This window comes from Dermacentor silvarum, chromosome 8 (genome assembly GCF_013339745.2).
Source record: "Dermacentor silvarum isolate Dsil-2018 chromosome 8, BIME_Dsil_1.4, whole genome shotgun sequence".
Taxonomy (NCBI): domain Eukaryota; kingdom Metazoa; phylum Arthropoda; class Arachnida; order Ixodida; family Ixodidae; genus Dermacentor; species Dermacentor silvarum.
In genome coordinates, this window is record NC_051161.1 from 100004636 (window position 1) to 100030061 (window position 25426).

At 46.3% G+C, this 25426-nt stretch overlaps 2 long non-coding RNA genes across 2 annotated transcripts; one reads left to right on the plus strand and one right to left on the minus strand.

Moving 5' to 3' along the window:
• Nucleotides 1-2218: 2218 nt before the first annotated feature.
• Nucleotides 2219-13474, minus strand: LOC125939747 (uncharacterized). The gene is made up of 3 exons (XR_007463116.1): nt 13446-13474; nt 9457-9519; nt 2219-2515 (listed from the first exon to the last, which is right to left on the minus strand). It is a non-coding gene; the product is annotated as an uncharacterized LOC125939747 (long non-coding RNA).
• Nucleotides 13475-20312: 6838 nt separating this feature from the next.
• Nucleotides 20313-21631, plus strand: LOC125939745 (uncharacterized). Its single transcript, XR_007463114.1, has 2 exons — nt 20313-20373; nt 21435-21631. It is a non-coding gene; the product is annotated as an uncharacterized LOC125939745 (long non-coding RNA).
• The last annotated feature ends 3795 nt before the right edge of the window (nt 21632-25426 follow it).

The following is a 25426-nucleotide window of genomic DNA, read 5'->3' on the forward strand; positions in this document are numbered from 1 at the left end:
TCGCATAACATCGATTTCCACAGGGCGTGGGATATGCCGGCTTTTTTGAGGAAGCTCGTACAAGCTTTGCGATAAACCGCTGCTTTAAGCGTACGGTAGGTGTTAATAATGGTTACGTCGTATCGTAGCCCGTTGAGGCGCTTGGGACGTTTTAATTTATCATTTCCGAGGCCCAGTTAGAACGTCCGGATAACGCAAGCTTCCGAGAGCGAGAGCGAGTGTAACAATCGTCACGACGATGCCTTCTCCCCTCACGCAATTCCGCAGCAGCAGGAGTTCCCTTTCGACCGCTCTGCTCCGTCTAGGTCCGAGCCAGCGAGCGCGAGTCAGTAACGTGGCGTCGCAACCAATGAGAATTTAGGTGCCATTTCGCTGATACAGACGCCGGATGCCGGTTTTTTCGCTCAATGATCCATTTGATGCTTTTGCATCAAAAAAGGTTCTCAGCATACGCTAATTTTAAAGATAACCAGTTATCTGGTCGGTGAACACATCCTAGCAGATATCGATGCCACTCAGAATACTTATTTCTCTTCGCAAAGACGTTGACAAAGGCCATGCTTCAGAGGTCACAAGAGTGTTGTTTGTGAATATTGAAATGATCCCGTGATCTACCGCCGGACTGGTGCTATGCCTTCAACCTCGAGAGGCACTACCCTGGAGAGGTGTTGCTTTGCTGATTTCCATGGATAACTGCCATGTCTTTGCACGTAATGGTAGCAGGGCATCACGCGTTCTTACGAGTGAGCTTCTGAACGCGCTTCACGCTCGAACAGGGGATTTCAGTGCTTGTGCATGGCTCTACAGAATGAAAGTGTGCTGGCGGTCTGTGCTTTAAAGAAACCGGCCACGCTATGCCGGTCTTCACGAATACGGGCATCAGTCCGGTGCCCTTATATCGAGTGACGGTCTTTTGTGTTGGTCTGTAGTGGGTTTAGGAAGCCTTTTGTTACCTTCCACCCCTCATTTAGCACACGTGAGCATATGGTTCAAGATTCATGTTTATCGTTGGCTGTCCGCTTGGTGTTGATTTATTACAAATCTACTCGTTATGGTCAATGCAATTCCCAACGAAGGCACACATTTCCTGTGGAGGCACTGAGTAAAACAAATCAACTACGTTCACAGAAAAAAAAAACTACGTCCGAACACTCCGTACAGATGGCTAACCAGCGAAGCTGAAACGTGCGGCGCCGCTGCTTAGCCCTGTGGGTTAATCCCGACGCTGTATTGAAGAGTTTCTCAATTATTGATTACATGTTTGTGTTTCTAGTGGAACGCAAGCGCCAATAGCGAACGGATGCTGCTAACCACGACGCCGAACTAACTCGAGATATCGAACGCATGCGACAACGGCGAGCCGAGAAGACGGCTTTGCGGGCAGAGCAGCGTCAACGTGGCAATGGCGGGAACGCATTCGCCGAGGCCAACGCCCCACTTCGGCAGGAGTTTCTCGAGCGGCACTAAGGCTTCGGCTGCGGCGAAACGTCCACGTTGAAATCGCGAAGTGGAACACAAGCGCCCATGGCGTGCGGATGCTGCTAACCACGACGCCGAGCTAACTGGAGATATCGAACGCATGCGACAACAGCTAGCCGAGGATGCGGCGTTGCGGGCACAGCAGGTACGACGTCACTAACGGCGCTGCCAATGGCGCGCACGCTTCGGTGCGACGTAGAGAACGGACTTAACTGACGGCGCAGCGAATGGATACGTTTATCGAAACATGGGACGAACGATTTTTCGTTTCGTCTAGCCATATACAGCTTTCGCTGTAAAAGAACGCACAGAATGCAAATGGTGTACTTTCACTAGGATACTATATGGTAGCGTAAGTGTAGTGCTCAGGAAGATTAAATTAGAACCTATACTGCAAGAAAAAATATCGAACATGCAAATGCACGGGAGTGGTAAGGTTGATGGTTATTGTTTTAGCTTGAATATGTGTTGATCTTACGTTACCAACGTTTTCATTTAAATACTAGAATATACCCTGATTTTTTTCTGCTAAACGTACATAGCGTCCATTTAAATATTACATAAAATGAAGCGCGATATACTTTGACAAGCACAGCGAATTTGGAAGTTGTTGGCACTTTGCTGAATCATCTTCATGAAACTATGCAGACGGGCCCAGATGCAGGCTTGTGGCGTCTTAACCACTGCAATACCACAAAGAAGCGTCGCAGAAAACACATCGTTGTCCAATGGACACGGTTGGCATACTCACTCCAGTGTAATATTTCTAGCCACTTTAAATTGTGTGAGCTTCATGTATTTGTACAAAGATCCTCGAAGAATCTGCGCCTTTCATTACCCTGTAAGAGGACAAGAGGCTAAAGTCTCGATTTCGACATTTTATTGCAATCAAAGAGGGGTTCGTGAGCTTGTCACTAGATGCATGATACGGTCTTGCTGAAGAAGTGCTTCACTTCTTTCGAAAGCCAATTCTCTGAAATTCCTCACACCATGCCTCCAAGCGCAGCAGCTTCATTGGGAACCATGATGAGCACTGCTGGAATCGATAAACAAAATATTTTTTTTTCAAATGATCAATCTTATTTTAGGACATCATTACGTTCAGCAAGGTTTTTCAAGTGCCTCTATTTAGGTAGAGAGCTGCTACTTTGTCAAGGATATTCCCTCACTTTTGCAAGCACGGTTTGAACATGCAACCACTCAGCTCTCACTTCTTAAAAAACAGTATTTAAACGCACTATCAAGATGTGTGTATTTGCTGCAGCCGCCCTCATGTCACAACCACAGAAGTATGTACCGCAGATATCATTACCCGGTTGATACATATTTTACACTAAAACAAATGGTCAAGTGCGCCTTTAAAAACATCGCATTTCGTTCTTGATGTGCCACGCTTACTTACGACTCGAATGCGTTCCCTACCTTATCTACCCTCTATAAGCTCAATATAAATTACGTGCATCTCTAGTGTGACGCTTGTTTACAGTAGTGTGGCTAGAAGCAAATATTCTCATATTGGTTCATCAGTGACCAGCAAAAGAAAATTCCAACGCCCTGAGTAACGTAGATGCACTGTTGAAAGGAAGGCAGGACAAATATAGATGCTTGAGAAATTAACGCGATAGCTTAATTCCAACGTCTCACAAGCTACTCCGGTTGTGTATCTTTATCGCCACAAAGATGAGCTGATAACAGGAGTAGTAGCTGCACAAAGTAGGTCAGCACTGCTGAATGGCATGCTAAATTGTGGACACAGGAAAATCTCTTCATTTATTGAGACAGAGTTCATCTTTCAGAATTGATTCATTCTCGTATGGATTGCCTTTGTAGAGGCTGTATTTGTGATCCTGATAAATGCGGCAGTCTTTAGCCAGAACTCGTAGTCCCCAAACAATATCTGAATTCCATGCATGGGTAAGGACGTGTTTTTGGGCTAGTTGGTTCTTCATCATCAAGTAATAGACAGCGCCAGAATATAGACGGGACCAAACGACGAGTAACGAGACAGACACAGGGCGCACTAACAACTGAAGGTTTATTCACAAAAAGCGCAGAATATGTATACTGGCTGAACATGAATAAAAACAAAAAAGGAAACTGTCACTTGCATCACATGGCCAAGCCTACTGCGCGCAAAATGGGGATCTAGTAAGGAATCTGATATCCTTATCCGAGAGTATTACGGAGGGCATGCTAACACAGGACTCATCCAGCTTTTTTATTTCCAGGGCTTCAACAATCTCCCTTGTTAGTCTGTCTGCTGATTTGAACTTGCATTGTCTGTCTGCATTGCATCTTGCATTGCTCCCGTTCTGAGTGACATCTTTTTAGCGAAATTAGACAGGCTGTTGCAACAGCGCCTATCAGCCATGCATGTACTACGTGTGTTTAGATTTGTTGATGATTTTTTAGTGGTCTTAGAGTGTGATGAAGAAGACCTGCAAAAGCAGTCTTCCGAGATAATTTCAGTCTTTAGTGAGTGCCTAGCACCTTTAGTAATAACCTACGAGCTTCCAGTTGACTGTCATTTACGTTTTCTTGATTCAGGGCTGCATTTCTCATCCAAACATGTCTGCTGGGAGTTCCAGCCTAGAGCAAAGAAACCAATTTTGATGTTTCACTCTTCTCATTCAAAGCTCGTAAACCGCGGTATAGTTCACTCATCCTTTGACAATGCCCTAAAGAAATCATGCGTTCATCGCATGAGAAGAAGTTTCGACGTGCAAGTACGTCGCCTAACTGAAGCGGGGTATCCGCGAACATTGCTCTCTGCAGTTGCAGAAAAGATGCTCAGACTCAAGAAGCAAGGCAATAACGCCAACCATGCGGGAGCACAACAAGGCACGAAGAATGTGTCCGCCATTCCCTACATACATTCTATTTCGCATAACCTGAAGAAAGTAACGGAAAGGGCAGGAGTAAAAGTTGTTTTTACCGCACCGGAAAAGCTCGCAAAAATGTGCAGAGCGGTTAATGAAGGAAGCAAGGCATCTGTATGTACAACGAATCATCGAGATAAGCCTGTGCACTGCGCGAAAAACGTGGTCTATTCAATTCCTTTGAATTGCGGTGCATCTTACATAGGCCAAACGGGAACGTGCCTAAATGAGAGATTGAAAGAACATAAGTACAACACAACAAAGACAATATCAGGACATCTAGGCATTCATTGTAGGGACTGCGGCTGCGCTGCTTTAATGGAAAATACCAGCATCATGTTCAAATCAGCAGACAGACTAACAAGGGAGATTGTTGAAGCCCTGGAAATAAAAAGCTGGATGAGTCCTGTGTTAGCATGCCCTCCGTCATACTCTCGGATAAGGATATCAGATTCCTTACTAGATCCCCATTTCGCGCGCAGTAGCGGGACTATCCGTACAAATGAACACAGCAACAAATAACTGCATATGAGGGTAGTTCTGATTTATCTTCAAAGAACATTTCAACAGCTTGATACGACGCAGACGACAGAGACAGAGTTCTACATGTGCGCCTTTTGTCGTCTGTGTTGTCTTTTGCATTGCTAAATTTCTTTTATTTATTTATTTATTTATGATACCCTCAGGGTCAACAGACATTACAGAGGGGAGTGGTATAAAATAAAGAACAACAAAATTTCAACTACAAGATGCAGCACAATGTTTCTAGTTATACGATAATGGTTATGAAGAGGCAGAATACATGTTACAAAAATACTATAAATACAATAAATACAAAGAAGCAGTCCAGTGTTTCTAATTATACAATAATTGCTATAAAGAGGCAAGATACAACAAGATGTTACAATGCATTCGTTAATGAAGTCACAAATTTTTCATGATCTGAGATTGTTACTAACAATTTGGGAAGGCAATTCCAATCATTTGATGTGCGTGGTATGTATGACTGTAGGAATGATTCTGTTTTACACAACGGAATACCAACTTTATGAGCATGATCCAGACGGTGCGAAACGTAATGGGGAGGAAGTATTAGTAAATCGCGTAGGTAAGGATGATGATACAGTTTGTGAAAAAGGCTTAAGCGAAGCATCGCACGCCGAGAAGCAAGCGTAGGTAGTTTAAGGTTAGCTTTCATTACCGTGATGCTCCAGATTCGATTGTAATTAGAGAGTATAAAACGGACCGAATTATTTTGCACCATTTCTAGCGAATGTACCAAATTATTATGATGCGGATCCCAAACCGAAGCGGCATATTCTAACTTAGGACGAATGAGTGTTTTATATAGCATTAGTTTGAGAGACGAAGGCGACTTTGCAAAGTTACGACGAAGATATCCGAGCATGCGATTAGCGTTGCAGACAACATGAGAGATGTGAGTATCCCATGTTAGATTGCTACTGATGTGAACTCCGAGGTACTTATATGAAGATACGCTGTCGAGTAGTACATTATTTAGGTGATAAATAGGTAAACTAGTAATCTTTCTAGACACTCTCATGAATTTGCATTTTTTAGTGTTTAGTTCCATAAGCCAGGTGTTACACCACTCAAAGACGGCGTTAATGTCAGCTTGAAGAAGAGCGGCGTCATTTGGACCTGTTATTTCTCGGAAAATTACGCAGTCATCGCCAAACAAATGAACGGATGAGGAAATGCAAGATGGTAAATCGTTAATATAAATGAGGAAAAAAAGAGGGCCGAGGACTGAGCCCTGCGGTACACCAGAATGGACTGTGCATTCTCCAGAATTCGCGCCGTTAGCGGAAACAAACTGAGAACGGTTAGCAAGAAAACTTTCAATCCAGATTAAAATGCAGGGGTCGAGGTTAAGCAGTCGTAATTTATAAATGAGCAGTTTGTGACACACTTTGTCAAAGGCTTTCGAAAAGTCAAGAAAAATGCAGTCAGCCAAGGACCTATTGTCAAGAATGGTGTTTAGTTTGTGTACAAAAAGTGTTAATTGAGTTTCACACGAGTATGATTAGCGCAATCCATGCTGCGATGGTGCGAAAAATGAATGTGATTCCAAGAACGTAGCTAGGTGAGAAGCCAAGATATGCTCTAGTATCTTGCAAGGTATACTTGTGAGCGAAATTGGTCTGTAATTTAGAGGGGAATGTTTATTGCCTGATTTATGGATTGGAATTACCTTCCCGACCTTCCACTCGGATGGAAGAATACCATCGTGCAATGATTGCTGGAAAATTTTAGTTAAGATGATTGATGTGTAGCAAACTGTGCTTTGTAGGAACTTCACATTAATCTGATCACAACCCGGCGCAGAGGACGGTTTTAGGGACCTAATGATGCTTGCGACACCATCATAGCTGATAATGAGAGGGAACATTATATCATGGTCATATGGTCGTAGGTGTGGCGGGGTGGAATTGCTGGGTAACGAAAAATGTTTTGCGAAGACTTCATTTAGTACTCCGGGACACTGGTTGGCCGGTATAGAGTCACCATTAAGGCCACTGAGCGCTATTACATTATCGTCTTTAAGATTAACCATGCGCCAAAATTGTTTAGGGTTAGTTTTAAGCATAGAAGGTAATGTGCTGCTTAGGAAGTTATCTTTGGCGTCTTTTAGGGCCTGCGCGTACTCATCGGCGCTCTGTTTGTAGGCTGACCAACGAGCATTGGTACGGCTTAGTTTAGCTGATTTAAACAGGCGCTTTTTTTATTAGACAAGCGTTTTAGGTGACGATTATACCATGGTTTTTTTGGATTAGAGGTGATTGTGTAAATAGGGATGTGCCTACATATTAATTCAGTCCCATTAATAACAAAGATACACCAGTTTGACTGAACATTACGGCATTCAAATTCACGGAAGTATTCATCAAGGAATACTGCGAGTTCATTATTAATTGAGAGAAAGTCAGCCTTGTTATAATTTCTTAATGTCTTGATATTTTTAATCGGTTTAGGTTGCTCGAGGCAAACTTTAAATGAAAGTAGGCAATGATCACTGATACCTGGCGAGCATGTTATGTCGGAAATAAGATCGGGTCGGGTGGTAAAAACAAGGTCAAGTGCATTGGAAACAGACGTGGTTATTCTTGTTCGTTCCTTAACGATCTGGGTCAGTGAAAAGGTATTACACAATTCCAAGAAATCTTGTGCCATAGAGGAGTTAGGATACACTGTGGGGGGATCATTTTCCCACATTATATTCGGCATATTAAAATCACCAAGCAAGAAAATTGGCACTGTGGTGTGACGAGAGCAAACACCATGAATGGCATCGTGCAAATCGCTCACAAATGTTGCAATGAAATTTGGGGGGCGATAGAAGACACCCAAAATAATTTTTTGGTATGCTAGTTTTACGACTGCCCACACAATCTCCAAACTGGATGTAATTTTAATGCAATCTGAGGATAACCTTTTATTTATCGCCAGCAGTACACCGCCACCTGGGCGTGTATCGCGGTCACAGCGGTAAACAGAAAAATCGCACGAGTTTGTGAATAATTCATGATCTCCGATTTGTGGATGAAGCCATGTTTCGGTTAACGCGATAATGTCAGGTCCGCATGTGTCAATGGCCGATTCCAGTGCCACGCCTTTGTTGATAATGCTTCGGATGTTAGTAAAAAGAAAGGAGGTATTTGATAGGTTGAGCTTGCTGACCCCGTCGCGTTCCTATCTCACAGACCGAGCAGTGGACGTCGACTGCCCGGTAACAGTTGTGCGCCCAGGCGCATGCTCTGTATTGCCTGCAGCTCTGCGTGTTTGCGACGACTCGTTTTCTTTGACACATTGACGTATCGGGTCGTAGACATATTGCTTCTTATTTATAAAATAACTTTTTGTAACGCACTTGGTAGGCGGGTGCGCCAGGTTGATCTTTAGCAAACTGGAATAGTTTTCGCCTCACTTCACGTGTGGCTACACAAAAGTCTTCGCTAACGCTTATATTTTTCTCTTTTAGTATTGCTCTTGCAGAAAGCACTTTTTCTTTTGATTTGAGATCAGAAAATTAGACAATCATAGGGCGGCATTTGTTTTGCGAATATGATCCTAAGGGATGCGCGCGTTCGATCGCGTTGTCTGACAGGGCGTCAAGCGCACCTGTTAAGATGGCCTTTAACTTGGACTCGGATTGTTCCCACGATTCTTGAGAATCTGGAATGCCTCGAAGAATTAGGTTGTTACGCCGGGAACGGTCCTCTTGCTCGTTCAGACGGGATTCTAAATGGCCAAGATGAGTGTCCTCTACGTGATCAACAGCACGTTCTAGGAGCTCAATCGATTTCGTTTTTGTTTCAAGTTCATCAAGCCTCTTCTGGATTGACGTAATTTGAGCTTCGATTTTCTTTTGGCTTGTCCTTATATCTTTAACATCAGTTGCCAACTCGTTCTGGACCTTTGAGGAATGAGTTGAGCGCGTATGAAGGTCTTTAATGAGGGTAATTATGACTGTCATCTTTTCGGAGGGATCATCAGGCAATGAATCCATATCGAGCAGGGCTTTAGTACACCTGTCAGGGCCCGGATCAGCTTCCACATCACCAGAACGAAGTAACAAAAAAAGCATCGAAAAGCAATCACAGGCAATGTCAGCAAGCACTTCCGGGCAGGGAAGCAGGACCAAACAACGATTATCATTTTTCTTAGTGTACCAAGAGTATGGCTTACACACCTGTAAAAGGCAGACGCGTGGTAACTGAAGCACACTGCTCCTGGCCGTACCTCCGTGCCCACTGAAGGGACCGTTGCACCGCCATCCATCTAAGTCCGTTCCTGGCTGTGACGTCATCGTGCAAGGAGACCATGCGCAGAAGGATGGGACGATAGCGCTTCCATCTGAGCCGTGCGGCTAAAAGTCAGGCAGTTGGTAACTGCAGTTGCGGGGCAGGAACGACCATGCACGTGCGGAACATGGCGAGGCTTGCAGCGGCAGAAAAGAAGCCAGGTAAGCCTGTAAAAGGCAGAAGCGTGGGAACTGAAGCATACTACTCCTGGCCGTGCCTCCGTGCCCACTCATGAAGATGAAAAGTCGAAGCATTTGGTAATCGAAGGATACCTATAGTGGCGGTGACCCACACAAAGACGTTTGCTCCTTGAAGACCATTCATGATGACTCGTGCTCAAAATATATGTTCATTAGTGACATCATTCAAGTATAACAGAACTCCTTCACAATCTTATTTAATAATATGAGCTCCGCTGCCTTTTGAGCAACTTTGGTGTGAAGTGTAGTATAGAGCCTTAATATCCGAGCCGCAGAGAATATTTCGAAGAATACGCAAACGCAAGCAAAACTGTATTCTTGCGCCTTCTGACGACGTAAGCACAACGTGGGGAATCATGGCATTGCGCATGCTCTACTTTTCTTTTAAAGAGCAGCTCTTATGCGCCTTACCTGCGGCAAATGCCGGCGACGACGTTTTCCCTCGGCGTAACAGAGCGAACGAGGAAAGCGATATATAAAATCGAACGTGCAGCGCAGCGTGATAAGAAAAGCGTAGTGCCGCGCACGACTTGCGACGACCGCTACGAAATGGCGCCAGAGGAGCGAGCCGCGTACGCCTCCGCGCTAGCGGCGGCGCCAGCGAAAGGGGGGGGGGGGGGGGCAAGAAATAAGTCACAGGCCTGCACTGCACACGCAGCAAAGTCACAGCGTAAGCTGGTGGGGCGGCTCAAGCGTAGCTCCGATTTGGGCACCACGCACAACAGGGGCTTCGCGGCAGTCTGTTCGCCTCCTCCTGACAAGAGTTATCTGAACTGTTCGCCCGGCGTGGACGGCGAGCTGCGGCTTGTAATGCTCTCTGCACAGCAGTCTGCTGAGCCCGATCAAGCCTTACGGCTACTTAGATGTGGGGCACGCTGCGTTTGCAGGCACCTTAACTAGATGGCGCCACCATACTGGCGGAGGCTCGGCAGCTCGGGCAGCTAGGGATCGCGTTGATTACGCGCCTCTTCTGAATCGCATCTCGTCGTCTGCGCCTGCGCACGCTACGTTCGCAGGCGCCTTACCTAGATGGCGCCACCATACTGGCGGAGGCTCGGGTCATCTGCGCCTGCGCGCTTGGGTGCGTTTTAGGCCATTTTTTCGCTGCCCGTTAGCAAGCGCTTGTGTGGCTCAGTGGTCGAGTGTCTTGTTCCCACGGAGCGGGCGTGGGCTCGAAGCCGGCGGGAGTGGCGTAATTTTTTCGCATTTACGGCGATAGCGGTTACGGCGGCATACACCGTTGGCGGCGGCACCATCGCGAACCGAAACGGCTATGGGAATGAGCCCATAACAGCTTACGCTTTAAAAAAATGTCGCAGTTTCACCCGAAATGCGAAGCATCGATTGCGATAGCAATTAGTAGAGCGCTATTCGGAGTAGGGACTAGTAGTTTTATCGGCTGCATAAACTTGGACACATTGGCTTACTCACTGAATTAACAATCGTGGTGTCAGGCGCACAAGCAAACATGAATAGATCACACTGAATGACCGCAGCCAACGACTGTCAAAACACTGGCAGCAAGCGCAAGTTCACGCGGTCTATCGCTTCAAAGGAAACTGAGCCGCAAATGCACTGCCCATACATAGGTCAGAGCCGTGTGGAGATAAGAGACGGTGCGGGCGACCGCCGGGCAGAGAAGTTGTTGGCAGAAGAAAAGCAGCCCCCCCTCCCCCCCTCTTCCCGTTTCTTGCTGTCGCGTGGGAGATTGAGTGGTAAGATACGCCTTTGGCGCCGGAGCAAAGCGCCGCCCCGCCTCCCTCCCTCCCATACCCCAACGGCCTTTCGTGGGACGGTCGCGTTCGCTATCCGCCGTGCGTTCGCCTCCTTGATAGCGCGCGTCCCCCGCGCGCTTTCGCTCGCGCATACGGCGCGCGGCGACGATTTTATCGCTCTTGGAATCTATACGGAACCTCACGGCGACGGCGACGCCGACGGCAGAATTCCGGTTGAAGTGTCCATATAATTGCTATCGCAATAAAATGATCTAGAAAGCTCGCCATCTCTGTAGGCGCGCCGGTGCCTGCCGAATAGGGAAAAAAATTAACGAACCAGAAAGCTCGCCTTCTCTTTGAGCCATCGCCGGAAGCTTTTCCTGGTAAAGATTACGGTTACGTAAGCTGCAGTTTCCAGGAAATGGCAACTATGTGGCCGGCCAACGTAGTATAGCGCCGGGCGTCGCAACTGTGCCAGTCGGTCCGGAGTTCGTTGTGATGCCTCAGTATATCGTGAAACGAAAACCTGAATAGAGCTGCGCAAAAAATTTGCATTAGGAAGCATTGTTATCGTCGCAGTAATTTTTTTACAGCGTAAGCAGTTAGGGGCTCATTCCAATAGCCATTTCGGTTCACCATGGTATCCGCCGCCACTGCAGGTGATCGTAACCGCTATCACCGGAAATGCAAAAAAACAGTACTCGGTCCCAGCCGGGATCAAACCCAGGCCCGCTGCGCGGAAGTCGGATACTATAAGGAAGCGGAAAGGAAGCGGAAAAATGCCCTATAAGCGCGCCCTAGGCAGGCGCGCAGGCGCAGAAGACCCGAGCCTCCGCCAGTATGGCGGCGCCATCTAGGTATGCCGCCTACAAATGCAGCGTGCTCGACATGTAAGTTCCATGTAAGTTGTAACTGGACCTCGTTCACTCAAGCTGGCTAGGTGGCTATTTGTCACCAGCCCGTTTTGAAGATTACAGTACACAATCATGACTGATAAGGGGATTTATTAACAGAAAGCGACAGGCGAAAAACCAATGCAGCTCCAAGGGAACGACGGTCTCGGTGCCAACAGCTCGTGGTCTGAGTTCGCGTTCTACATCGATGATAACGCCCCTCTACTGCTTGCTTTCTGTTCTTCTTCTTCATTACAATGACTATCATGATCATAATCAACAACAACAATGTACCGTGCCACGGGTCAAGCGATGTGAGATATGCACCACGTATTCTGGATACCTTTTCGGTACACGTTGTGGCGTCTCCTCGCAAGTTGCGAATCACTGCTGAAGAAGCGAATCGTAGAGATACTGTGCGCGGCTACAACCAGGCTTGATGGGGCTCCGCAGAATGCTGTGCAGAAAGCATTACAAGCCGCAGCTCGCCGTCGAAGCTGGGCGGGCAGCTCAGATCGTTCTCAGCAAAACGAGGCGAAGAGACTTTTTCGCGAATACCCTGCTGTGCGTGGTGCCGAAATTGGAGCTACCTTTGAGCCGCTCCACCAGCTTACGCTGTGATTGTGCTGCGCGTGCCGCGCAGGCCTGTGACTTTTTTGTGCCTGTCAAGGCATTATACCAGATGCTTGCCTCAACGCTGGGTACAAGAGTGTATTTTGGCACAGGCTCGCAGTTTTATGTGTCAAAACCACGAGTGGAACTCAAATGACGTCGCAGTAAAGCACTCACGAATAATTTGGCCATTTGCACGATACCTGCACCCGATTATTGGTACACGGGCGCCTTTTACATGTAACGCACATAAAAACGTGGCTACCGCCACGTGAATTTGACACCGAGCCCTAGGGCTTAGTTGTGTGACGACATATCCAGTGCGCCACCCAGGCTAGTAACAGCTTTGAAGAGCACTTGAAGATACCTTTCTTTGAAACATAGCAACACACTCGTATTTGGGGTTCAACGCAAAAGTGGAAAAATAAGGCATAGTCTTTATAATCGGCTCAATGCCCTTCGACCGACAGAAGTGTTATCTCTGATACGGACAGTCGATTCAATGTGGTTCCCATTTGCATCGTATCAGTGTGAATTGGAAACTATAAGAAATTATAAAATATGATATTGTTTGGAGTTTAATTTCTATGTTATCATAAATGAAATTGAAATCCGTTTCACATATTCTCATATACAATGAAGAAAACCACTGAGTTTAAAGTAATACGACTGCCATTTGGTGACTAACGTCGACGGAAAGGCCTGCTGTCTTGTGTACTCACAAGCCAAAAAGCCCAGTTAATCTCTTTCCTGTATGAGTATAGTCTGTCGCTCAAGAGCAGTTTGTTCTTTCGGTTCTGCGCTCTAAGTGAATCTCTGGAATAGGACATGCTTTAATCACTAGTATTTGATGCTGAAGGCTTCATTCTCAATAAAAGGTTGGGATACAAAAGAGTAAGTAGCTCTGGCGGTTATATACTACTTCTATCCAGCGGGGTATTTCTATTTAGGAGCAAATAAGTGAAGTGACATCCAATATTTTAGAACAAAGTGCGGTCCTTGTGACAGGAAGTATTTCCACTTGACAGGTTCCACTTACAATCCAATCAGAAAAGTGGGCACTGTATGGAGACACAAATAATTTTGAAGAACAGAGGCGTGGCCTGCTTATTGAAAGAGGAGGCATTGCAATAACAGTAAAATTGCTTTCTATTTCGAATTACATTCACGAGAAGGCGTACGATAAATACGTTTAGTTAAACAAGAACTTTTTGGTTCCTTACTTCTTGATCATTGTGTGGTGTTTTCAGTCGAAGCTTAAAGGCTGGTTAAGGCTATTGTATACAGAATGACTCTTGTTTAGCATTGAGTATATGATGGGCTCACTTTTGAGGTTTCACGGCCTATGGCAAGGGCCTGTGGCAAACGCGTTAAATAATACGAATAATCCCAATACCTGAGCGCACCCACACGAAGGGGGCCCATGCTTACACATGTGCAAAGTTGCAAAATAAAGCAAGTCGTCTATGCCAAAGAGATGACCCGCGTGTTCATTGGCCACCTGGAAACACTCTAGTATATGTTTGTGCTGAGATTAAATGATTCGGATTTGTAAGAAAACCCTTTTCAAACGCATTTTACAAGTCATTACTTTTTCGAATAAGCGTACTAGGTACTAGCCACTAGCCACTAGCGTTGTGTCGATTTTGCGCTTTATCCGACCCGCGGCAATAACAATTGCCTTCAGTCTTCCTTGTGCTTTTAGAGCGCGTTTTAGGCACTTTTTTCGCTTTTTTGACGTTGTGCCCAGTTTGTGTTTACATACGTTTCAATTAGGCAAATGATTCTGTCCCCAGGTTGTATTCGGAGCATTATAATTATTTATGCGCTGCATCTTTCCTTCAGTCACCGTAACATTTTAATGCGTAGCATTCGTCGGCAATGACTCCATAGGCAATGACGTACTCAATGTATTGCTCTCCGTTCGTCTTTCCGTTTCGTGTCGCAAAGCTGTAGCGCCATCTAGGCGAATTTCTGAGATGACACACACTTATGTACCCTTGCCACGACCTACTTGTGGGCTCAGCAACCTCGGACGCGATATTATGTAAGAAAGATGTCAGGTGCCGATACACGTCGACCCTAAGCCCAAACCATCGAGTTTCGTACAATAATTCCTATTTGGCGATAGAGTCTACATGAGCTGCTATCGGGGTGGCTCGGCCTGCGTAGAAATGATGGTTAGTACATGCATTTGCTAAACTTCGTTCATCAAACTACTCCGTAAACTCATCAATTTAAGCAAAGCACTGTGTTATAAATATAAGGCACCTCTTTCACTGCATCAGGAGTAACAAGCTGAGTGTGTAATGATTGCTAGCACAGTTTATGAACTACCTTTCCAAAACTAGTACTTCCAAATTTACAGCATAACCTTAAAGTCGGAAACCAACTTATTATTAAACTATAAAGGACTAACACTCCCATGGATACTTTCCGTAAAGATCGTAAAACAGTTTTGTTAGCACTGTGGGTTTTTTAAGTGCATATTCTCAAAGAAGCTAGTTAATGTCTGAGATTATGTAGTACTACTAACGGTGCAAATGCCGAGAGCTAGCTGCTCTCGGCATTTGCACCGTTAGATATTTCAAATATTTCAACCATTGCCTTGTCCCTCCCGTCCTTTCGACCGTATCGGCATTGGCTTGTACGGCCCTCTAAGTACACCCCAGATGTCAACCGCTGGGTTATCGTCGCCGTTGACCACCTCACGCGCTACGCTGAAACTTCAACGCTTCCGGCGGCCACAGCACGTGAAGTCAGCTTGTTCATCCTTAGCAACCTTGTTCTTCGACAAGGTGCGCCTCGCGAGGTACTGAGTGACCGTGGTCGTTATTCCTCTCCGAGGCTGTAGAAGCCCTGCTCCGCGAATGCAACGTTGTCCATAGACCTTCGAGCGCCTATCATCCACAAACCAATGGTATGACTGAACGCTTCAATCGCACTCTCGGCGTCATGCTCGCTATATAGTTTCCGCTGGCCACACTAACTGGGACCGCATCCTTCCCTTTGTTACGTATGCCTACAATAGCGCCACTCAGTCTACCAAAGGATTCTCTCCTTTCTTTCTTCTTTATGGTCGCGAACCTTCCTCGTTTATGGACACGATTCTTTTGTATGGCCCCGACGCTTCGCAATCTACGGCTCTATCCGAAGCTGCCACCTATGCCGAAGAAGGTCATCAGATGGCACGCTCACTTACCGCGCAAAACCAGGCCAGCCAGAAACATAGTCGAGACGCAGGCTTATCTTTGCCATCATATTCTCCTGGAACGCTGGTATGGCTCCGCGTTCCCTCGTCTACTCCCGGCCTTTCCACAAAGTTCAGCTTCAAGTATGACAGCCCTTACCGGGTTCTACGACAGACGTTCCCAGTCAACTACGTCGTTGAGCCTGTTCAGTCATCTACGGACCAACGACGTCGCGGAAGCGAAACTGTTCATGTCGACCGACTGAAGCCGCACTGAAGCCGCATGCGTTCTATCGCGAGTGGACCACGCATTTGAGTGATCCCGCCAAATCAACGGTGGCCCAGTGGTATTTCGAAGATGCATCGTGCCACGATTGGGCCACTTATGGCCAACACGTGGCGAAATGCTTCGTGGTGAGACACTTGCCTAGTCAGCGGAAGACGGATGATAGCAGGCCGACATGTCGAACGCCGACAATCAAGGCTCGAAGGAACGCGGCCGTCTATGGAGCTGCCGCCCGCCAAGGCGTTATGGAGCTGCCGCCCGCTAAGGCGTTATGGAACGCCAAGGCGTTCGCCAGCACGAATACTGCAGCTCGGAGCGTGGCTTGGCCTGCTGTGCTACCACTTATCGAGAGCATTGCGGATCGCGGGCAAGGCGTCTCCTTAATCAACTGTTCCGCGGAGCATCGTTCGTGGCCTGGCTAATGGCCGCATATGCGCCGAGCACTGTGGCTCGCGTGCTGACCATTCCTGCAGCGTGCACGGCGGCTCGGGTGCACGCTGACTGCTGAGCGGTCGTCCCCCGGTTAATCAAAAACAATCTCCTCACCATGCAACATCGAGGCATGTCCGACGTCGTCACGTCATCGCCGCTCACTCCGGCAACCTGTCGTCTCCTGTCCACCTACTGTGAGCTGTTTCGAACTGTGTTTCTCGTACTCATAGCAACCTTAATTCTTTTAGCGTATTATGTGTGTCATGTGCCTTAACGTTCTGTCCGAGTGTAATTCGGCTTTTGTTATATTGTAGTTTGGGTTTTCATCAGTCGTTCGACTCCTTTAATTGCGTCTTTTTCCTCATCGCGCAGCACGACAGCCAACGAACGTGTGACGAACATCCTCCGTAATTTTTCTTTACAATGTGGAAATATTGCCCTTTTGTCCGCCTCTTACCTATTCAAAGAAAGTCATAGGTCTCTACTAAAGAACCCCCTTTTGCTTGTTACTACCATATTTTCGTGCCGGTGTTCTGAAACTTATATTTCAGTTACATAGTTATTAGGCCTCACGCTATCCTTATAGAATTCAAGATGAAAGGCCGTGTGCTATAAGAAAACTCATGAATACGAAGCAGATGAGCTAGTTGATTCTCATTCAACATTGAAGAATAAAATTTAATGTACATTGTATCTTTAAGTGGTAAGGCGACAGATTAGAACAGGAACAAGGCTTCGGACGCCCGCTTCATCCAGTACACCGAGTTTGAGCGGGCGTTATACGTTCGTGGTAGCTGCCGGCACGGTCCCGTTCTCCATTCAACTGTTCTGCACTGGTGAAGCACTGGCAGAATGGCCGAGGGATAAAACCTTTGTCGCTTGCTCTGTCAACCCTTAATTTGAACCGTGGCGGTGCAATGAGAAGATTTCCTTGTAATGCTCTCGCCAACGATTTGGGAATCGTTGGCGAGAAAGGCTGGCGAAAAAGGCTACCAAACTGGCGAAAAAGGCTACCACTCGAGTCTTGGCACATTTAGAACACGGCGGGTAATAGAAACCGCGTGAAGGGCATTCTTCCCTCTTTGTATGTTCATGGCCTTGCAGACGCGACGAAGGGAAGAAAGGACCCCCCGCTCTAGGTCAGCAACACCAAAACAACTCTTCCCCCCCCCCCCCCCTTCTGCCCCTCGTCAGCGCATTCCCGCGACTAAGGGGCGCCCAGCATCGGTCAACCCAGCCGACCAGCGACGCCAAAGCCCCCCACCCCCACCACCTATTTTGTCTGTCTAGAACAGGTGCCCTGCCAAGTGTCTCCGCACCTTACGCTCTCTCCCCCTTCCTCTCCTTTGTTACGACGGACCTTTTAAAAGCGGCACACCGCCACCTCCGAAGAATACCCCCTGAAGAAGGAGCCGAATTGGTTCCGAAACGTCGGGCTAGTAAATTTCCTTATTTGGTTGGAGTCAATCTGTAAGTCTTATACTTAGAATCATTTTAAACGAAGGTTTTTTTTTTCTCTTTCTTAAAGTCCTGCTGATAGACTTCCTCATGCGCTGTTCCTAGGAAATGTGTAGGTTATAGCTTGGCAGATTAGCTTCTACATAAGCAAGCATACAATATGTACATGTCCTAGCGTCTATATGTACCGGAATGTCGCACGAAATCTTTTTGTTCAACTTTTCGTTTCGGTTTACAGGAAATGCTTAAGATCATGTTCAACTCAGGACCCAAAAAATGGAAATATGCAACAGTGCAAATTCGTTTAGTGCAATTACTTGAAGTAGCTGCAAAAGCTATACTCAAAGGTTTAGGGTTTTGTTCTTCAGGTCGAACCTAGTCTCAAATGTATTAGGCAGATCCTGCACCAGTGCTGAAATATTTGTGAAGTGAAGCCTGAACAAGAGAACGAGATAGAGATGACAATATGTTAAGGAAATGCAGAGAGGTCATCTGGTCTGCTACTCTGTTCAGGCGGAAACAGAAGAGAAGGCGAAAAGCGGACTGGCGAGTAATCATGCGGACAGGCTGAAAGCAGGATGTGATTATATACGGGTTCGTGTTCAAAGGCACCGGTCATAGCCTTGTATCGAGGCCTGCGTCAACTATAGTAAGGTATGCGACCGGGTTAGTTGGTGTTGATCCCAGACGTATAACAGCCCGTGTTAACTAAATATCCTAAGAGAGCCTTGATGGCTTGTTTCGTTGATAATAGTGGGCTCCAATCAAGGCAGCGTCTTTCTGGAGTAAGAGGGCGTGCAACGTCTACAAATGTTCGGACAAATCAACGGAAGCAGGAGCTCAGGCAGAAGAAGCTGCCAACGTCTTTCGCGCATGTTGGCATGAGAAAATATTTCCGTGCTCACAATTTATCTTAATCAGGGTGACGAAATGTACGGCCAAGGACGCAGTAACATTTCTTTTACCGTTAATTGGCACTCACGACGAGATGAGTGCCTGCCGTTGACAGCCATACTGGGGACAAGCAAAATTATACGTGCTTCACTGTATCAGACTGTCGAGTCCCCGGAGTCCGATGCGATCCAGGTATTATTGCCTTAACCAAACATTTAGTCTGCGCACCTGCGTGATACATCCAAAACCGTGCTGATGGTGCCGCTACATTCAAAATCATGGTAAAATAGTGTGTACTTACGAATCAGGGCCGCACAGTTGAACCACAAGCGGAGACAAAGTAGAATGAAAAGCTCGGCAAAGGTGGCAATCTTAACCGAAAGCTCTTATTTTTTGTTGTCTTTCGATTTCGCTGCGGAGTTAAATAATCGTCCCCGGTTGGTTCAATTTCAGTTGCAGCCAAAGTAACGTTTTTGCCGGTTTCCGGTATTTTTATCGTTTCTGGCTTGACAGCCTGGTATGAACGCTCCCAGTTATCCAAGCATACCATCGGTATAGATTATCTTCACTCTTGCTGCAAAAGTTCAGCGTGTTTCTGGGGCTCATTTTCGCGTTTACACCTCCGTTATACGGAAATTGCAGTAAAATCCACTTATCCACGCGTTTTCAACTGCGTGACAAACTTTGCTTGCTATCGATGTCGATGTAGAAGGAATAGAAAATTTTAAAAAAAAAGAAACGTACGCTAGACAATAGCAAGTGTAAGCTGCCGAGCAGGTTAGGGCACACACAGTTTTAAAAGAATAACTTTAGAAGAAAGGGGGCCACTCCATTTCGGCACGGCTGTACAAAGCGAACAAAAAAATGTCGGTGGCAGAAATAATCAAAGGTGGTCACGAATCATCGAAGCCGCTGCTTAGCTCTGCCGCATCTTACATGTATAGCGAAGGACGCGTTTGGGGTATTGGCACGCTGTTGGATGTGTTAATATGCCTAGCTGAACATGCTACAAGCTATTGCTGGAGCTTAACATTGAGCAAACTGTGCACATTTTCTAACTTCATTTCCAGCTTTGAAAGCTAATACGTTTACTACAGCTTCAGTATTTCACTACGACCTACCGATAAGTTAGATCGCTGTGTAATTTATGGTTGTGTCAAGTTGTTTATGAAGGAATCACGTAAGTTGTGTGATAAAAGTGGATTATTGGAAATGCGGTGCCAAAAAGCGAATCGACCACGATTGTAAAAACTGATAGAGCTGCCAGAAGGTTGGCCTAGAAAAAGACTCACTTCGTAGCTCATATGTGCAGCTTTGAGTTATCAGTTTAATAAGAGCAACTAAGGTAAAATATATCTAATCGCTAATATCTGCTAAAATGTATCGCTCTGAGGCGGCGTTATTTGGATGCCTCAGGGATCTCTGACTTCATCTATTTTTCTGCAGTGCCTGTCAACATGAACTCTGTCTTGGGAATGGACCTTCTTGCGGCTATTGCGGTGGCCATAGGTAACCATAACTTATCAAATTGTGTGATACTTTAATGAGGGCTTTTTGATTATGATATTCGGAGAAGTATTGTTTGCGCCAGGAGCGATGACCTTTTATGTTTACGTGCATACACTAAATCAATATAACCTGAACGAATAGAATTGATATCATAACAATCCTGAGTTGTAAAAGCTAAGAAGGCCCCAGAACTAAACCGAAAGATTAGTGAATCCCGAGTGATCTTTTGTCTTCTGTATTATTATCTCTTTACTGGGTATTTCGCATAGCATTAGAGACAAAAAATAACGAAAGAAAACTTTTATCTTTAAACAACTACTTGTATTTGTTAACTGCGTGAGCGAAATATTATTTATCTATTAACGGACAGGAGGCCTTGATTTGTTTATAAAGATCAATGGCTCAACTGGCTTTCGAACCATTACATTGTGTGACGACAACGGGCAACAAAAGCAGCCTGTGGGGTTTGTAGCCTTGGCTCACGTTGAGATAGTGCCAAAAAATGTTACATTGTGGGTGCCTTAGGAAGCAGAATACCAGAGGGTGTAGTTCTCAATTCAAATAACACGGTACATTCTGTGCTTCTGCCTTCTCTCCTTTCATTCCGCTTCAGCGCCATTATCAATAGACTTCTACAATCTTTCTCTCCTTGCTAAAGCGAAAATTCTCTTTACTTTCAGCCTGTCGCTTCTTTGTCATAACGGTGACACATTTAAGCAAGTGATCTCATATTTAAAAGGATATGTAATTTCGACAGCTGAAGCAGAAAAGAACTGATTATACTAGACATGCTGTTTGGCGTGCTTAGGGCGCCATAAAGGCTTCATTGTCGTCAGACCATTTCAGATTCCAGTTACAGAAAACATCGCTCTTAGGCACTGATCGAAACCGACTTGTAATGCACCAGCTTTTCCTTTGATACTAATAATTTTGTCATGGTTAAATATCCTATCAGAAATCAGAATTATATCGGGACAGTTACCGAACGTCGAAATCTCTTGCAACACTAACATGCATGTTTCAAAGTAAAGTTGTCATCTAATAATAATCTGTATTTTCAGCTCTGATCATCATGGAACCCAACGAAGCTGCTGCTCTTGGAGGCTTCGTCGGAGGACCTGATGGAATCGGAAAGAGAAGGAAGTGAACGAGCATTCACCGTGGATGATGTCAGGCATCTAGTTTTTCGATGACAAAGCCATTGATCGTGCAATAGAGTGTGCAAATAAAATAATGCACGAGTTGCGAAATTATAGTATTGCTCTAAAGTCTTACTTCAACCCTACAAAGTTTGCCAGCGGTTTTTCCGAGGGAACTCAGCACATTAGGCCTTGGTAATTTTCTGTCGTTAAGGCTTTTAGGTTGCTACAAAAGCACTAAAAAAGAATGCTTTCCCCTTCCACGAATATTGATCGATTGCTTGCTTTATTTGATTCGTCACAGTATACATTGTACAAGCAATACATTTACGGTTTTAGGGGTCCTTCATTCTGTGATCAATAACAGCTGAATAAAGGCAACAGTATCGTAGAGTTAGATTTTCTTGAACTGCAAATTGTTTTCAAGAATGATCAAATCTCAAAGAAAAACGAGAAAAGACAGCTAATAGCCGAAAAAAAAGCAATAATATACTCTTAACAATTTTAGTGGCGATCCTGAATTCTTGTTCCCTTCCCAGGCTATTGAACATTGTCTTTTGCATAATAAACTTCAAAGCACTCTTACGCTTTCTCGGGTAAGATCGTCAATCATTTCCTGCTTTCATCCCCATTGTTGCTGAATAGGACAATGGCATCTGCAAACCGAAGGTTGCTCAGATATTCGCCATGATCCTCACTCCTAAGCCTTCCCAGTCTAAGAACTTGAATACTTCTTCTAAGCATGCAGTGAATATCGTTGGAGAGGTTGTGTCTCACTGCCTGATCCCTTTTTTGATAAGTAACTTTCCACTTTTTTTCTGGAGAATCAAGGTAGCTGTGGAATTTTGTAGATAATTGCCAAGATTTTCAGGTATGGCTCCTCCACTCCTTGATTAAGCAATGTCTCTATGACTGCTGGTACCTCTAATGAATGAGAATTTTTTTGATAATCTATGAAAACCTTATAGAGAGGTTGATTGTACTCCACAGGTTCCTCAATTACCTGATTGATGACATGGATGTTATCCATCACAGAATATGCCCTCCTGAAGCCAGCCTGTGCTCTTGGTTGATTGAAGTCAAGTGTTGCCCCCATTCTATTGGAAATTATCTTGGTGAACATTTTATACGGTACTCAAAGCAAGCCAATAGGTCTATAGTTCTTAAATTTCCTAGGTGAACTTGTCTGTGGCGCGAAATGCATTTTGTGAAAAGGGGACAGAAGAGAAGAGACAGTGAAGCGCCAAACTACCAACTGTTTATTGACAGCGTCAGAGCATACAGAAAGAAAGTTAACTTCCGTGCGTGCGCAGAGAGCCAAGGTATGACACGGAACTACATGGTCATGATAACATTTATTCATGAAAGCACATTTCTGCGGAATACTATGTGATGGATGTGTCACTAACACAATCAGACCCTTTCTTTTTAATAAAGAAAGGTTCCAACAACTCCGTCGAAGTTTTGTCGCCACTTTTGCCCAGAATCGACACTTGCTTAAAGCGAAGCTCACAATGACAGGCCTTACAGTGCGCAGGAAGATGCGCATTGTCACACTTACCAATACTATTAGCATGCTCCCTCAGTCTATCATTAATGCAACGTCCCGTTTGTCCAATGTAGGATCAACCGCAGTCTAGGGGTATTTCACAGACCTCCCCTTCAATACAGCTTCTGACAGGGTTCATGTGGTGATTCTGGCAGCCCCGTGGCCCATCGCGTGTGATACGAAGGCATAACTGAACCAACTTGTTGGGAGATGAAAAAACAACGGGAATACCATATCTGGTAGCCACCTTCTTGAGGTTATGGCTCAAACGGTGAACATATGGGACCACCTCTGGCTTAACACGCTTCCTTTCCTTCGAGTGCGCCTTCACATTGGCAGTGGAGGCTTTCAACTTTTTCAGCAGGGACTCAATCACAGATTTTAAGACAGACTGAGGTTAGCCAGCCCTTAACAGTCTCTCAAGCTGATTGCGAAAAGTCGCCTGCTTCATTTGTACACATGACTTGCACAGAACCGATTCTAGGCAATCCCCGCAGGGGCGTCTGCGTCAGCAGGCGTTTGGTGTGTTGCGACACCATGGGCCCGAGCACATGGGGGTTGGCCCCTCCCGCGTGTAGCCGTGCGCGGCTTAGCCGTGTCCGGGGAAAAGAGGATCCTGGGGGTTGAGCCGATGCCGGGTGTTCGGACCTTCATGGCCCCTCGGCGGAGGCAACATGCCTCTTTGGCCTCCGCTTCACGTAGACGGCACCCCCGGACTGACCCACCCGGGGGAAATCGGTGGTCGCCTTTTCCTGTCCCCCTCTCCGATCTTTCTCTGCTCTATTTTTCTGTCTTCACTGTCCTGTCATCTCTTCTCTTCTGTTACTTCCTCAATTTCTATAGGCGGCTTGGCTTAACCTTGTGTAGGTGCCCTCCCTTGGGTTTATATATAAGGTTATAGCGGCAATGTACGGCTGGCGCCTGCAGCCTTACACGTTAAGTGCTGCAGCGTCCCCTTGTTGGACTCCGTGGTGGGTGGCTGCCATTGCTGCCGAAATACACCAAACTGCTATGGGAACAACCGCTTTTACCCGACTTCTTGATCGTCTCCCTCAGAAGAGAGGACGCACCGAGGAGATTCTGAACTTGTTCACCAGACCAAAAGACATTTTCCCCCGATTCCAAGTAGTACATAGTGAAAGAACCGAAAAACTAGCAAGAACCATATCCCCATTTGTAGTTGCAAAAAGCTTGACCAACACGCTAGTTCCTGGCTACAAAGTCACCAAAATGCCAAGCGGCGATCTTCTGCTTGAGCTACGGGATAAGGAGCAATACAACAGACTCGGCAAGCTTGTTACTTTTGGTGATGTCCCAGTTTCCGTTTCACCGCATCGATCAATGAACACAGTACGGGGGGTAGTATCTGAAGCAGACCTCATCAACCTATCTGAAACCGAACTGTTGGAAGGATGGAAGGAGCAAAATGTCACGAATGTGCAGCGCATTGTTATGAGACGGGACAATAAAGAAATTCGCACGAAACACCTGATACTTACCTTTGAATTGAGCGTTTTGCCCCAAAGCATTGAAACAGGGTACACAAAGACATCCGTAAGACCATACATCCCAAATCCTAGGCGATGCTACCAATGCCAAAGATTTGGCCATGGCTCGCAGAGCTGCCGTGGTCGACTCACCTGTGCTAAGTGTGGAACACAAGGTGCTAAGTGTGGAACACAAGGTGCTAAGTGTGAGCTGTGGCCTCACAAATTGTGAGGCCACAGCTCACTGCGTTAATTGCGATGGTGACCATCCAGCATACTCCCGCTCCTGTCCAAGCTGGAAAAAAGAAAAAGAAATCCTAACACTGAAAGTCCGTGAAAACATATCGTTCAGGGAAGCACGCAAAAGGTGCTCACCATTCCACACTACCACATATGCTGATGCGGCGCGTCAAGGGGCAGCGTCGCAGCGGCTACTGCCACCTGCCCAGCCCGCGCGCAGCGAGCTGTCGCTTGTGGCTCCTGCCCCCAGGGTGGAAGGAGGTAAGTCTACTCCACCCAACCAGCGAACAGGCCCGGTTACCCTAGGGTTGCCGGCACCACAACAGTCCTCGGTGGCAGCCTGCGCTTCGCGTAGCGAACCCGAAGGCCCGCCAGCAGCTACCACGGTGGGTGCAGTCAAGGCTGCCTCACCCTCACCGGCCCCTGCTGGTGCTGGCAACAGCCGGCGCAGCTCAGGCCCAAAGGCAGCCCCATCGACATCCGGGCTGGTGGGCGCAAATGTCTCGTCCTTCGCGGCGAGACTTTCGCGTGAAACTTCTCGCTCGCAAGAGCGCGTGTCCGGCGCCTCACAAGAGGAAATGGACACCACACCCACCCCGACGGCGCACCAAGCGCCTAAGGAGCGGCGAGGTTCCCTC